The sequence below is a fragment of the Macrotis lagotis genome, chromosome 4 (genome assembly GCF_037893015.1).
Source record: "Macrotis lagotis isolate mMagLag1 chromosome 4, bilby.v1.9.chrom.fasta, whole genome shotgun sequence".
Lineage (NCBI taxonomy): Eukaryota > Metazoa > Chordata > Mammalia > Peramelemorphia > Peramelidae > Macrotis > Macrotis lagotis.
Genome location: NC_133661.1, coordinates 249,178,439 through 249,193,229, shown reverse-complemented (window position 1 = coordinate 249,193,229; position 14,791 = coordinate 249,178,439).

Below are 14,791 nucleotides of genomic sequence, written 5' to 3'. Positions count from 1 at the left end.
AGACTTAGTGCATATTTACAAAATAACCTAAAATCAGAATCTAATAACTTCACTTGGAGTCCAAAGATACAGCTACCCCTTAGGTAAATGCAGCTAAAGTCTCACCTTCCCCACCTAGCTCCATATGGAAACACATCTGGTGAGCAGGATAGGGTACAGTGACTTCTGTGATCCTGGGACATTTGCCAAGTCTGAAAAGCCCCAACTCCATGTGGGTGTGACTATTATGCTCTCACATGACTAGGAAACCATGTCGATATGGGACCAAAGGTCCCCAGAATGATGCTACTTGTGCCTTAGCGCCTGGGCCAATCAGGTTACAAGGACAGCTTTGTTGCATTTTAAGGGAAAATTTTAACTTATTCACTTGGTGGTGGAAAGAGGGGGGATCCCTGTTACATATTGGTCCTATTACAATGATAATAGGTAGCTTGGTGGTGCCTGCAGTCAGAAAAATATGAATTCAAATGCTACTTCAGACACTGACTTATTATATAACCCTGGGGCAAGTCACTAGAACTCCATCTGCCTCAGATTCCTCACCTGTAAAATGGAGATATAATATAAAATGGAGATATAACTGCTTAGGGTTGTTGTGATGATCAAATGAGATAAAATTTAAGAGTTCAGCATGGTGCCTGGCTTGTAGTAGTAGACTAATAGTAATAATAGTAATAAATGGTATTATTTCTTTTTAGTAATAAATGGTATGCTTCTTTCCTTCCCTGATAAGGAACTTCCTTAGTTGCCAGTAAGCACCACTTAATGGATTCAGGATCTTTGATCTTCTCAAATTGTGTTTCAAAGCCTGAAAAGGTTTGCCTTGAAGTTGGTGCTCAGTCACCTACCTAGCAAATTAAAGGAAAGGCAAATAGAAAAGGTAATAAGGGGCCCTGGCAAGAACTTAACCAGTGTTTTCCTCTTTGGCCTGAAGAGCTGGGACAAAAAAGATTACTCAGTCTCTTCTGTTAAACCAAAACAGCAATGCCTTTTAAGTCAATAAATATATTTTTAGATTCATATTGATCACGTTGTGAGAGAAGAATCAAATCAAAACAGAAAAAAGAAAACATTAGAGAAAAAATGACAATATAAGACAATTTTTAAAAATTGAAGATAATAAAGCTTTGGTCTTCATTTATACTCTACAGTTCCTTCTGGATATGAATGATATTTTCCAACTCAAGGCTTTCAAAAATCAAGTCAATAACTATTTAAGTGCCTAGGGACCATCTCTAGTCATTCTGATCTATGTCTAACCACTGGACCCAGATGTCTCTGGAGGACAAAGTGAGGCTGGTGACTTTGCCCATGATGAACCTTCCTTCACCTAAATCCAATTTACTTGCCAGTTATGGCATTACCTTTCTGATATTATAGTCCTCTTCAAGAATGAAGGACAAATAACACTTTACATATCTGGGTGCTTAATAAATTAAGTGAATTAACTAATCAATCCTTAGAGCTAAAAGTGACTTTCTAAGGTCATTTAGTTCAAAAATTAATTTTTGTGAATCCCCAAATTCTTGTATTTGATCACAGCTTTTATTATTTCATTTTCCTTCTGTCTTATGACCCCTATGTCTATTTATCATCCTCATTGTGATCTTTAATCTTTCCATCCCTCAGTACTTTCCCCTGATGGAAGATCAATGAAAATTTATGGAGTTGTAAAATGGAAGGTTTTTTAGGAAGAACAGCAAGGAGGTTAGAATCTCTGGAGCATAGATTATGTGGAGAGAAGAAGGGCCAGTTCATTTAGCATTTTAAAAAATCCTTTCAATATTAGGTCATTGAATGACCTGAAGAATCCTGGAAGATTATCATCCCCAAAGATCCAAGCACTGAATCATCACATCCCTGGAATCCTCTGGAAGTTTCTAGGGGATTTGGGTATGCATATTCCCTAGGATTACCCCTATTATAGGCCAATTCAAACTTCATTCTATTTTTTCCATATATATTTCTATATATTTCCATATATTTTCTATATATTTCTTTCCTTGAAGTTAAGATTTTGCATTTTATTACCTTCAGTATTATTTGCTCTTTTAGAAACTTATAGAATGTTGTTGTAGTTTAGTTATTTTCAGTCAAGTCCAACTCTTTATAACCCCATTTGGGTTTTCTTGCAAAGAAACTATAGTGATTTGTCATTTCTTCCCCAGTTCATTTAACAGATAAAGAAGCTTAAGTGACTTGTCCAAGGTCACACAGAAGTAAGTATCTGAGGCTGGGTTTGATGTTAGATTCTCCTGACTCCAGTTCTGGTGCTTTTATCTACTGCATCACCTCACTGCTCAGCTTTGGTACTATAGCATGGTGATATCTGGAGAACAAGATAAGAAGTATAGACTGAATGATAAAACAGGCAGGTAGTTATAGCTGGTCAAAAACAATCATACTCCAAAATAAGTACCAACTTGGATGAAACTTTTCATAGTGTTCTAACCTTTACCCTATTCTGTATACTAATACTACAAGAATTGATTTTAGAGGCCACCCAATCATTCTCTATCCCCCTGAATTTTCCCTACCCTGAAACCACCTGTGTGTATGTTTTGTTTTTACTACCCCAAAATGCTTTTGCCTCTCCTCATCCAGATTCTACCAATTATTTATTCCCTCATTTTCCCCTAAGTGATATTATCTTTCTTTTTAAACTTTCCCTGTCTTCTGACTTTACATCAAGGGCAGCACTAGTCTCCTAGGACCATCCCACCATACCTAATCTGTTGTCGTCTTATAGATTTCACTTCTCCAATAGGCCTCCTCTTCTTTGATATTGCCCCAACTTCAGTTCAAGTCCTCATCTCCTCAGACCTGGACAGCTGAAATAGCCTTTTGGTAGGTCTGCCTGTCAAATCTCTCCTCACTTCAAACACCAAAGTGATTTTTCTGAAATTATGGTTTGGACCTTCTCCCTCCCTTATTTAATAAACTGCAATAGCTCCCTCTTGCCTCCAGGATCAAATACAAAATGCTCTGTTTGGCATTGAAAACGCTTCATAACCTAACCTTCTCCTACCTTTCAAATCTTCTAAAACCTTATTCCCCTACACCTATTCCTTGTTTCAAAGACACTGATCTTGTTGTTGAGGCAGAGGAGGTGAAGTTATTCCTCACCTCTGATTGTGAAATCCCTCACAAAATGCCCAGTTTCTGAGGGATTTTGCAGAGGTGAGGCATAGCTCTGCCTCCCCTGCCTCACCTCATCCTATATCCCTGTGAAAAAGTTGCTCCCATGCCTGGAACTCTCTCCTTCCTCATCTCTGACTGCTGGCACCCCGGTTTCCTTTAAGTCCTCACTAAAAGTCCATCTTCTCCAGGAAACCTTTCCCTCTCTCCTCTCTTAATTATTTCCTATTCAGTTTGAATGAAGCTTGTTTGTGCATATTTGTTTGCTTGTTGTCTCCTCGATTAGATTGTGACTGAAATAACTGAGCAACCAAAAAAAAAATCTGTTTTGAATATTGACTTGGATAAGGTTTGAACTCAGTGCTAGAAGGATCATCTAGCTCAATATGCAGCTCCAACACGCATTTTTATGAATGGGGACAAAGGTCCAGAGAAGGAAAGGATTTACCTAAGTTCATATAAATATGAGGCAGACCAGGATTTGGAGAGACAAATGGGATGGTGGAAAGAATACTGAACTGGAAATTTCAGGACCTAGGTTCTAATTCTGCCTGACTTGCATTCCCTGTATGACCTTGAGTAAGTCCTTTAACCAGTTCAGACCTCAGTTTCATCTTCTGTAAAATGAGAGAGCTGGGCAAGATAGAAGTCTAACATTCCATTAGACTATGAGTTCAATGAGAGCAGGGACTAACTTTTGCCTTTCTTTGTTTTTCTTGTAATAACATAGTCTCTCTTTTTCTGCATACTTTTTTGGTATTCTTGGGTGATGTAGTTTTTATGAATTACCTTGATGACCTATTGGGATTATTTTCCCCCTCAAAAATGATTCTCCCCCAAGGAAAAGATGGGATTGGGTCTTTCTTTCGTTTTCCCAAAGGGTCTCTCACACAAACTAGATGCTCTTGTAACTCTTGGTGGGGTTGAAATCAGATACATAGACCTCTCTTATCTGATTTCTTTAGATCTGCTTTACAAATCTTAGAGAACTGTAGAATTGTGAGTCATTATTATTAGAATTATTAGAATCAGGCTGAGGTCTTTGAGTAAGGCTTTCACAAACTGTCATGGTCAGGAGGGAGAAGGATCCCTTGGCTTTATCACAGATGACTAATGCTGAAGTTTTACTGCCTGAATATCAGTCCTTGCAGATTTATGAAAAAGTTAGAAATCAAAATGGGGAAGTCTTCCCTCTGCTCCTTCCTTTTCCTCTCCCCTCCTCTTCATTTTTCTTTCCACACTCTTCTTCTCTGCCCTTCCTTCCACTCCTCATCATTCCCTCTCCTTCTTTCCCCTTCCGACTCTCCCCCTCTTCATACTAGGGAACACAGTCCCAGATTCAGCATATTCCCAGGCTGTAGAGGGCTTCCTTAGGCAGGTTTCACTGGCCCTGAAGTCCAAGATACTTTTCCTTATTTAGTTAGTCCCCATATTAACTCCATTTAGGGTTTTCTCATTGGTACTACAATTATCTTTTTCAAATCACCTCCTCTGAGATCTAGAAATTCATCATAAATTTTTTTGTCCCTCCCTTCATACCAGTAAAGAAGTCTAAATTTTTTTTTATGAGATCTTTACAGTATCTTATTGTAAAATTTGGCTTAAGTATTTGATGGTTGGATCTGAGCTGTCTGCTGGCCTTCATGTAGAGAAACTCCCTCAAAATTCCCATTTAATATCTTATGCTGACCCACAAAATATCAGTAGGGAAAGTTGTGATATAATATGTAGTGTGGAGAAAAGTTCAATAAATTTTTAAAAAGTCATGTAGCAGGGTGGCTAGGTGGTGTAGTGGGATACAGCACTGGCCCTGGAGTCAGGAGTACCTGAATTCAGATGTGGCCTCAGATACTTAATAATTACTTAGCTGTGTGGCCTTGGGCAAGTCACCTAACCCCATTGCCTTGCCCCCCCCCCAAAAAAAGTCATGTAGCACAGCCAAATGACCTGATGGTAAAGTTTCATCATCTTTATGTTTTGTTTTCTATGTTGTGTATAAATAAGTCTTTGAGAATGATTTGCAAGATTCATTTTTATTAGACTGATATTGCAGAAGCTCCTGAAGCCTGGGCAATGTTCATTGGCTTTTTTAAGAAAAAATCTTTGCTGATTCAACCATTCTGGAGAGCAATTTGGAACTATATCTAAAGGTCTATAAAACCATACCTATCCCTTGACTTAGCAATACCACTAACGAAGTCTGTATCCCAAAGAAATCTTTTTTTTTAAATGAAAATAACACATATTCAAAAATATTTATAGTAGCTCTTGTTGTGGTGGCCAAGAATTTAAAATTAAGGGGATGCCCATCAAATGGGGAATATAATAGTGATGGAATATTATTGTGTGATAATAAATGAGGAGTAAGTTGCTCTCAGAAAAAAACTGGACTTATATGAACTGATCCAAAGTGAAATAAGAAGAACCAGAAGAACGTGGTACACATCATCAATTTTGAAGATGATCAATTGTGAATGATTTAGTTATCCTCAGCAATTAATGATGCAAAACAACTCTGAAGGACTTAAGATGAAAAATACTGTCTAATCCCTGAGAAAGAACTGATGGAGTCTGAATATAGACCCAAGAATACTTTTTTAAAAACTTATTTTTCTTGGCTTTTTATTTTGGTCTATGTTTTCTTTACAACATGACTAATATGGAAATATGTTTTGCATGACTACACATGTATAACCCATATTAAATTACTTGCCTTCTCAATGAGGGGAATAGGGAGAAATAGAAAGAATTTGGAACTCAATTTTAAAAATGAATGTTGAGCATTGTTTTTATATATAATTGGGGAAAAATAAAACACTAAAAAAAATGGAAAAAATCTATTTATAGATACTTTTTGGTTTTAGTCATATTCCTTTCCAAATATATCCTTTCCCCTTATTCTAACCAATCCTTGTAAATTTTTTTTAAAAGAGAAAAAACAGTTTAGCAAAGTACCAACTATATCTGACATAGAATATTTCACATTCATTATCCTCCACTTTTGCAAAGAAGACATCCTAGATTTAAAACTGGATCATTCCTTAATTAACCTTGGGGACTAAATATCTCTCTGACCCTCCCATTTTATAGAGGAAGATCTATTTTTTTCAACCCTTCTTTGGGACCAAGTTTGGTTTTTCTTTATAAGTAGCCAGCATGCAAGTTCTTTTTGTTCCATTAGATTGTAAGCTCCTTGAGGGAGTCTATTTTAATATCCCCAACATACTGCTCAGTAGCTTAAAAATGTCTATTGATATTTACAAATTAATCTATCTATCTCTCTATATATAGATTGATCTATAATATATATATATATATATATATTGATTATTGATTGATCTGTTGATTCTTTCCATTTACATTACTATGATCATTGTGCACATTGTTTTCTTGGTTCTACTTGCTTTATCCAGTTCTTAGGATTTAGTCCAGCTCCCTCATTTTATAGAAAGTCATTTTCAGTTATATCTGACTTTTTGTGATCTGGGGGAGAGGAGGGCTGAAGGGGGGGGGGCTTGTAAAAATTATACATCTTTGTTTCCTGAACTGCTAATAAAAATCTTATTTTTAGAAAAAAACTTAATAAAATCAACTTGAAAGAGAAGAGATGTTTATCAGTTGGAAACTGGATAAGAGAAATTGTAATACATAAATGTAATTGAACCTTAAGAAGTAATGAATATTAAGAATTCAGAGCAGGAGAGAAAGACTCTTGTTTTCTGACACTTATTTGTGGCAAGTAACCCCCCCCCCCCCCACCACCACCACAGCATAACTGGCCAAAGGTCAAGAAGACCTACATTCCCATCCCGGCTTAGGTCACTTCTAGTTTTTTGATCCTGAGCAAGTAACTAGTCTGTATTAGTTTTCTCATTTGGGAAATGGGGATAATAGCAACCACCTCCCAGGATTATTGTGAGATTCAAATGAGATAATAATTATAAAATGTTTAGCACAATATTATGGAAATGTTAGCTATTATTAGGATGATTATTAGTTATTTCTTAACTCTAATATTAGACAAATCACCTCACTTCCCTGAGTCAAGTTTTTTTGTAAAATGGGTGAATATGAGGGGTGGTTATGTGGCACAGTGGATAAAGCACCAGCCCTGGAGTCAGGAGTACCTGAGTTCAAATCCAGACTCAGACACTTAATAATTATCTAGCTGTGTGGCCTTGGGCAAGCCACTTAACCCCATTTGCCTTGCAAAAACCTAAAAAAAAATGGGTGAATATGGGATAGCTAGGTGGTGCAGTAGATAGAGTACCAGTCCTGGAGTCAGGAGGACCTGATTTAAATCTGTCCTCAGGCACTTAATACTTGCTTAGCTATGTGATCTTGGGCAAGTCATTTAACCCCATTACCTTGTAAAAAAATCCAAAAAATAAAAAAAATAAAAATGGGTAAATGGGTGACATGGTGAATCTGTGATAAATAAATTCATATCATAATCCAATCATATAAGCCAGGTCTAGAGTCAGGAAGACTCCTATTCATGAATTCAAATCCAGCCTCAGATATTTACTAGCTGTGTGACCCTGGGCAAAATCCCCTGTTTGCCTTAGTTTCCTCATCTGTAGAATGAGCTGGAGAGGGAAATGACAAGTCACTCCAGTTGCCAAGAAAACCTCAAATGGGTCTATGAAGAGTCAGACACAACTGAAATAATCCAACAAAAAGAAACTAAATGGGGATAATAATAATAGGAGCGACTTTTCAAGGTAGTTTGTAAGGATCAAAAGAGTTAATAATTGTAATTTGTTTTGTTTTTGCAAGGCAATGGAGTTAACTGACTTCCCCAAGGTCACAGAGCTAGGTAAATAATGAAAATTACTTAACATAGTACCTGGCACATGAAATATTAAATATTAATTATTATTAATAATAATTATTATAAGTTTTCTTATCTCAGAAAATACTGGTATAGCACAGAGTTGTAAGAACTGGAGAGAAAGCATTCCTGATTGATTTTAAGAAGGAAGAAGGATAGAACAAGGAACCAGGTCTCCCAAATATCTCAATGAAAAATATTGTGCCGATCTCCTTATTATTTAGTAAGCTATGTAGTATAGACTGTTTAATAAAAGATTGTTGTTAGTATGTGTGGCATGGATAGACAGGATCTAAGATACAGCCTATCTCTTTCTAAGGGAGACTGCAATGGTCAGTTTTGTCCAGAGTAGGAGGAAAGCCAAGAAGAGGTGTTCTAGGCAAACAGAGGGCAATTAGCAGGATCCAGGGTCTCCAGGGGGTGGTTGAGGTTAGTTAGAATCTATGAGGCACAGTAGATAGAGCACTGGACCTGAAGTTAGGAAGACCAGAATTCAAATACAGCTTCAGACATTTACTAGTGCCATATGAATATACATAGAAATATACATATACACATTATATACATGCCCACATATGTGTGACCCTGGACAAATCATTTAACTTCTTTTGTCTCCCTTTCTTCACCTGTAAAATGGGGATATTTACAGCATTTACCTCACAGGATTGTTATGAGGATGAAATGATAACATTTTAAAAACATTTAGCATAAAATTTAGCATAAATGATTATCCTTTTCCTCCCTCCCCTCTTCTCCACTCTCCTGTTTTCAAGATTAGATTAGAATAATTTCCATCTATTTACCTTAACTCCAATATCTGTAGTCCAGGCATACCCTAGTTAGAGAATAAGAAGTCCTCTTGATTGCTCCCAAGGGGAGGGTAATATTTAGCTTAGATTCATCAGTGGAGCTATTCCCCACCAATCAATGTTTATATATAATATAAATATTATATATAATATAATATATATACATAGATGCATATGCATAGATGCACACATACACATACTTATATAAATATGAATGCAGATATATGAGTATACATAGAAATATACACCACACATGTTATATGCGCATATATGGACATATAAGGGCATACACACTATATACAATATATGAATATTATATGTACATAAACTAAAAATCAATATGCATAGTTGACACATATATACCTATATGAATATTTAAATCTTTGTGACTTGAATATGAATTTAATTATGTTATATGTGGGTGTTACTGTACTAATAATTACATGCCTTCAAAAACTGACACATAAATGGAAATTTAAAAGTCTGAGGTAAATATGAAATATTTGATCTTATATTCAATAGGGAGCCATTTGATTTTATTGAGTAAGGGGGAGGGGATGACACGATCAGACCAGAGCCCTGGGTAATTAATTTGTCAGCTGTGTAGGCAATGGATTGGAAAAGGAAGATCTTGGAGACAAAGAGACCAACTGAGAGGCTTGGATCAGTCTAGGGAAGAGGTGATTATTTGTTAAATGTGGCTAAGAGTATAAAGAAGGGGATAGATGTGAGAGATAGTGTGAAGGTAAAAATGGCAAGATTTGGCTCCTGATTGGATATATGTGACCTGAGTGAGAATGAAGAGCTGAGAATGGTGGTAAAGGGTTTGAACCTAGGCTACTAGAAGATTGGGTATGCTCTCCACAGAAATAGGTAAGTTTGGAAGGGGAGGAGTTTAAAGGGAAATCAATATAACAAGATCTTTGAAATGAAAAAATAATCTCACATTTATATAGAGTTTTAAGTCTGTCAAGTAGCCTCACCTTCTTCATCTTATTTCAACCTTATGAACCTTATTAACAGGTACTAGTAAATATTTAATAGAATTTGAACCAAGTTCTTCTGATTCCAAGTCCAACACTGGCCACCATGTTATGGAATGGATATGGTTGAGTCCCCCGGCTCTTTCCCAAATCCTTTCTGATGTCTCTCAGTAGTTCACATGCCACATAATTTATCAACTTCCAGGCTAAGGACTGATCACAGACAAGCTAGGGATGTTGATGAAATTTGTTTTTTGGATTCCTCCATCTTTCTTTAATTGCTGTCCTCCTCCTATAGACATCCCATTGCCTTGCAGCTAGGTGGCTCAGTAAGAGCACTTACTAGCTGTGCGACTTTGGGCAAGTCACTTCACCCTGTGTGCCTCAGTTTCTTTATCTGTAAAATGAAATAGGGAAGGAATGAGCAAACCACTTCAGTATCCTTGCTAACAAAACTCCAAAATGGAATCATGAAAAGTTGGACATGACTAAAATGGCCCAACAAAAAATACTCCCTGCAAGGAACTCATAAACTTCTCCCCTTCCTTCCTTACCCCACCTTCAGTGCCCAAGTCTCTGCACTGTGGTACTTTACCCAGGTCCTTTGCTTCAGACCTTTCCTGATCAACTACATTCCATCAAAACTTACTTCTCAGTTTCAGGTCACAAGACCTGTTTTTGGTAGTTAGTAGCTATAAACTTATAAGTTACATCATAGGGTTATTAGCAACGTAGTATAGCAACATTTCAAGATATTTTGACTGAGGCCTTCAGTTCCTGAATCAATCACCTGAGAAGGTATTTGTGAGTGACATTTGAGTGGCACCAGGGCAGATGGAGTTTTTGAACGAATAAGGAGATCCCTGAAATCATATTCTATGCAATCCTGTCTAGAGGATTTCTCAGTTATAGCTGAACAACTCCACTTCCAAGTTTCCAAGCTTCTCTACTGGCATGTCTATGTAGTGAGGATGAATAGGGAATATTCTGAGGGAACAGAAATTTCCCCGAAATGTAATATAGAAACATTCCTTTCCACCTGGGGGTTTGCCGTCATCCCTGAGTGTCTAGTTAACACTAATCTAACTTTTCATCATTTATGATTCTGTAGCAACTTCTAGGCTCACCACATAGAATACTGATTTCATTTTTGTGGGTCTGACAGTCAAGTGCAATTGCACCTACCTTCCTAATCACTCACCCCCTCACCCTTAGAGCCAAGTCCTGGAATAGCCTCTTGCTTCAGTTTCTATTTTTAATGGGAATGCAGGCACAGGTATCTAGGGATGAGGTCATGGAGACAGAAGATAGGGGTGGTGCTGGTGAGGATTTGTGGCTTCCTAGACTATAGGCAGTTCTTTGGTGAGTTCAATAATGAAGGCACTACCCAGACACCAGAGAAGGAAGGGAGGAGGGTGCAGGAGAGGGTGTGGCTGGTGACAGGCTTTGCTCAGCCAAGTCAACTGCTGTAATGTCTGATTCTTTCCCAATTTGGAAGCATTGCCCATGATATCATCCAATTGAGCAGTTGAAATATAGAGTTTGGAGCAAGGAAACACATTATGCTAAAGGATGTGTGTGTGTGTGTGTGTGTGTGTGTGTGTGTGTGTGTGTGTGTGTTGGGGGGTTGCATGGCAATCTGTGTCTTCACTCCTCTCCAGTTTTCCAATTATAGGATTCGATTACATGCCAGCTTAAGCTTCATCCTGCATGAGGTAACTTCTATTATAGTTTCAGCCCTTACATCCTCTTTCTATCCCCAATTTTAGACCTGGGGAAGCACCTTCCCAGTGACCAATAAGGTTTAACCACAGGAATTGCCCATTCAGAGTGTAATAAGGGGAATTTGAAAATAGGAGAGCCCTGTGCTTTTTCTTTGGGTAAGGGATTGATCTGGGGAGTCCCCTGGTTAGCTTGAGGAGCTAACCAGGGTAGCAGATAATGAGCCTTTTAGGACTTTCTATTTCACTAAACTGGGGATGAACTGATCAACTTTGGGATCAATTGTTGAGTTGGGATATATTGCTGCTGGGAATCAATTGGAAAAATAGAAAGACATACCTTGAGAGGCCATTTCAGGAGAGCAGTGCAGAAATAATCTGTGTCTCCTGTTCAGGACTAAACATAAACTGAGTTGAATGGGGATGAGCAGTGAATTCAATTGAATGAATTGTACTTTTGTGGGTTGTGTTCTATGCCCCCCCTTTTGAGCTAGACTATAGAATTAGGGGTCTTTTGCAGAGTTGGCTTTTTTTGTCCTTTCTTTGGAAGACAGACTAAGAGGTGTGTGTGTGTGTGTGTGTGTGTGTGTGTGTGTGTGTGAAGAAATCTCTGCTTTCACTTAATATCCCCTCTTGGGGAGTGTTTATCGTTGCCTTGGGACAGAGTTTCATGGGAATTATGCTTGTACTCCAACAGGGTTTGAACTCTAAGTTCTAGAATCTAATCTTATATAGGGAGAAGTTCTTGTACAAAACCAGACTGTAGAGTAGAAGAGGATCAAATACAAAGTCCTGGAGCTCGAAAAGTAACAAGGGAATAAACAAAGACAAAAGGGCCAAAACGCTGGATTTTGTTTTCTTCCTTTACTGTGAGTTATTTGGACAGTGCGGGTCCAATGGGAAAGGAGTTTCCTCTCTAGCCACAAGTTCATTCTTCTTGGTAAGAAAGGGATAATCCCTAGGGCAGAACTATGAGACTAGACACTTAAATGGGTTCCTGAGGATGAAAGTGGGACTCATCAGAATGTCACAGGGAGGTGCTATACAATTTGGATACTGTAGAGGACCCTGGAACAAAAAGGAAGAGAATTACCTTCATTGTTTAAGGACTACTCCAAGTCCTTTGTAAATTTTTTTTCCTGTATTTTAATGAAAGAAATAAAGGCTGTCCTATACTCCATATGTACATTGTTACCTTGAGTGCTTGCCTGGGAGCAAGGAAACTTTTTTTCTATACTGTGAAAACCTAGACAAGATTCATAGTATAGTTATATTCTGAGATTTTCCAGAGGTAACTCTGTATGGGGTCAAAATGAACCAGAGATATGACTTGTGGAAAATATATCCTCACCCTCTTCATTTCATGAGGCACATGGATAATATTATAGCTGAACTACCCTCCCCTTCCCCATAAGTCTTGATCTGTTAGGGTTTGTCTTTTTATTTTTTCCATCTAAAAATGAGTACCATATTATTATTATTTTTTTAGGTTTTTGCAAGGCAAATGGGGTTAAGTGACTTGCCCAAGGCCACACAGCTAGGTGATTATTAAATGTCTGAGACCAGATTTGAACCCAGGTACTCCTGACTCCAAGGCCAGTGCTTTATCCACTACGCCACTTAGCTACCCCTATATTATTTTTAATATCTGTGGAATGCCCTGAAGCAAAAGTAGTGAAGAAAAATACCACATTTCTTTGGTATCAAAAAGTCAGTCAGAGCATAAAAATAATTGAAAGCAAGATTATGCTTGATATGTTATAACTGCCTGGTTTGTTGGACGAAAAAAAAAAAGGAGTACTAGCATTTGGCCAACAATGTCCATTGGAGGTCAGATTTTTGTGAGAAAGTTGGGGAGCATTAGATAAATGTTATAAGTTTGAAGAGACAAAAAAGAACAAAGAGACAAATAGAGGGAAGAGATAAGGAGTGGCAGAGGTAGGGTTGGCTTTTAGAAGAAGAGATGGACAGAGCTACCAAAGACACTCTGACAGGGATGAATAACAGATATAAAATAGGGATGTATATTTGTTGAGGGGAAGGACTTAGGACTCCTTTCTTATTCTCCTTTGACCAGAGGAGGACCTTGTGAGTTTTGAAAGGTTTGAAGTAAGAATGTGTTTTTTTAAATTATTATTTAGTTCAAGCATTCTTTTTAAAAAAAATTCTGAGTTCCAAATTCTTTCCCTCCTTCTGGCCCCTACCCCCATCCACTGAAAAATCAAGCCATATGATACCAATTATACATGTGAAATTATGTAAAACAATTTTTATGTTAGCCATGTTGCAAAATAAAAACAAGAAAAAGAAAGTGAAAAAATTATACTCAATTTGCACTCAGAGTTCATCAGTCTCTTTCTCTCTGGAAGTGTATATCATTTTTATTATGAATCCATTGAAATTGTCTTGGACCATTGTTATTGGGTCAAAGTAGCCAAGTTTTTCATAATTAATCATCCTTACAATATTGCTGTTATTGAATACTGTTTTATGAGTTTGCTTACTTTACTATGCATCAGATGTACATGTAAATCTTTCCAGGTTTTCTGAAACAATCTTTCTCTTCATTTCATATAGCACAGTAATATTTCATCATAACCATATAGTACAACTTGTTAAGTCATTCCTCAGTTGATGGGCACCCCCCCCAACTTCCACTCCTCTGCTATCCCAAAAAGAATGACTGTAAATATTTTTGCACATATAGATCTTTTTTCCTTTTTTCCTTTTTCTTCTTATTTCTTTGGGACCAGATCTAGTAGTGGTATTTCTGGGTCAAGAGATATGTACGTTTCTAGTTCTTTGGGCATAATTCCAAATTGTTCTCTAGAATGGTTGAACCATTTCACAATTCACATTTGTGCATTAGTACCCCAAGTTTCCCACATCCCCTTCAACATTTGTCATTTTCATTTTCTGTCATAGTAACAAATCTGATAGGTGTGAAGTGGAATCTCAGAATTGTTTAATTTGCATTTCTCTAATCAATAGGTAATTTAGAATATTTTAAAAGTTATCTATAGATAACTTTAATTTCTTCTTCAAAAACTGCCTTTCACATGCTTTGATCATTTATCATTTGAAGATTGACTCTTATTTTTTATAAATTTGATTAGTTTTATACATTTGAAAAATGAGACTTTTTATCAGAGAAACTTGCTAAAAATTCACCCTCTATTTTAGTCCCCCCCAAACCCCCAGTCTCCTGCTTTCCTTCTAATCCTGGTTGCATTGGTTTAGCATGTGCCAAAACCTTTTAATTTCATGTAATCAAAGTTACTCATTTTACTTCCTATGATCCTCTCT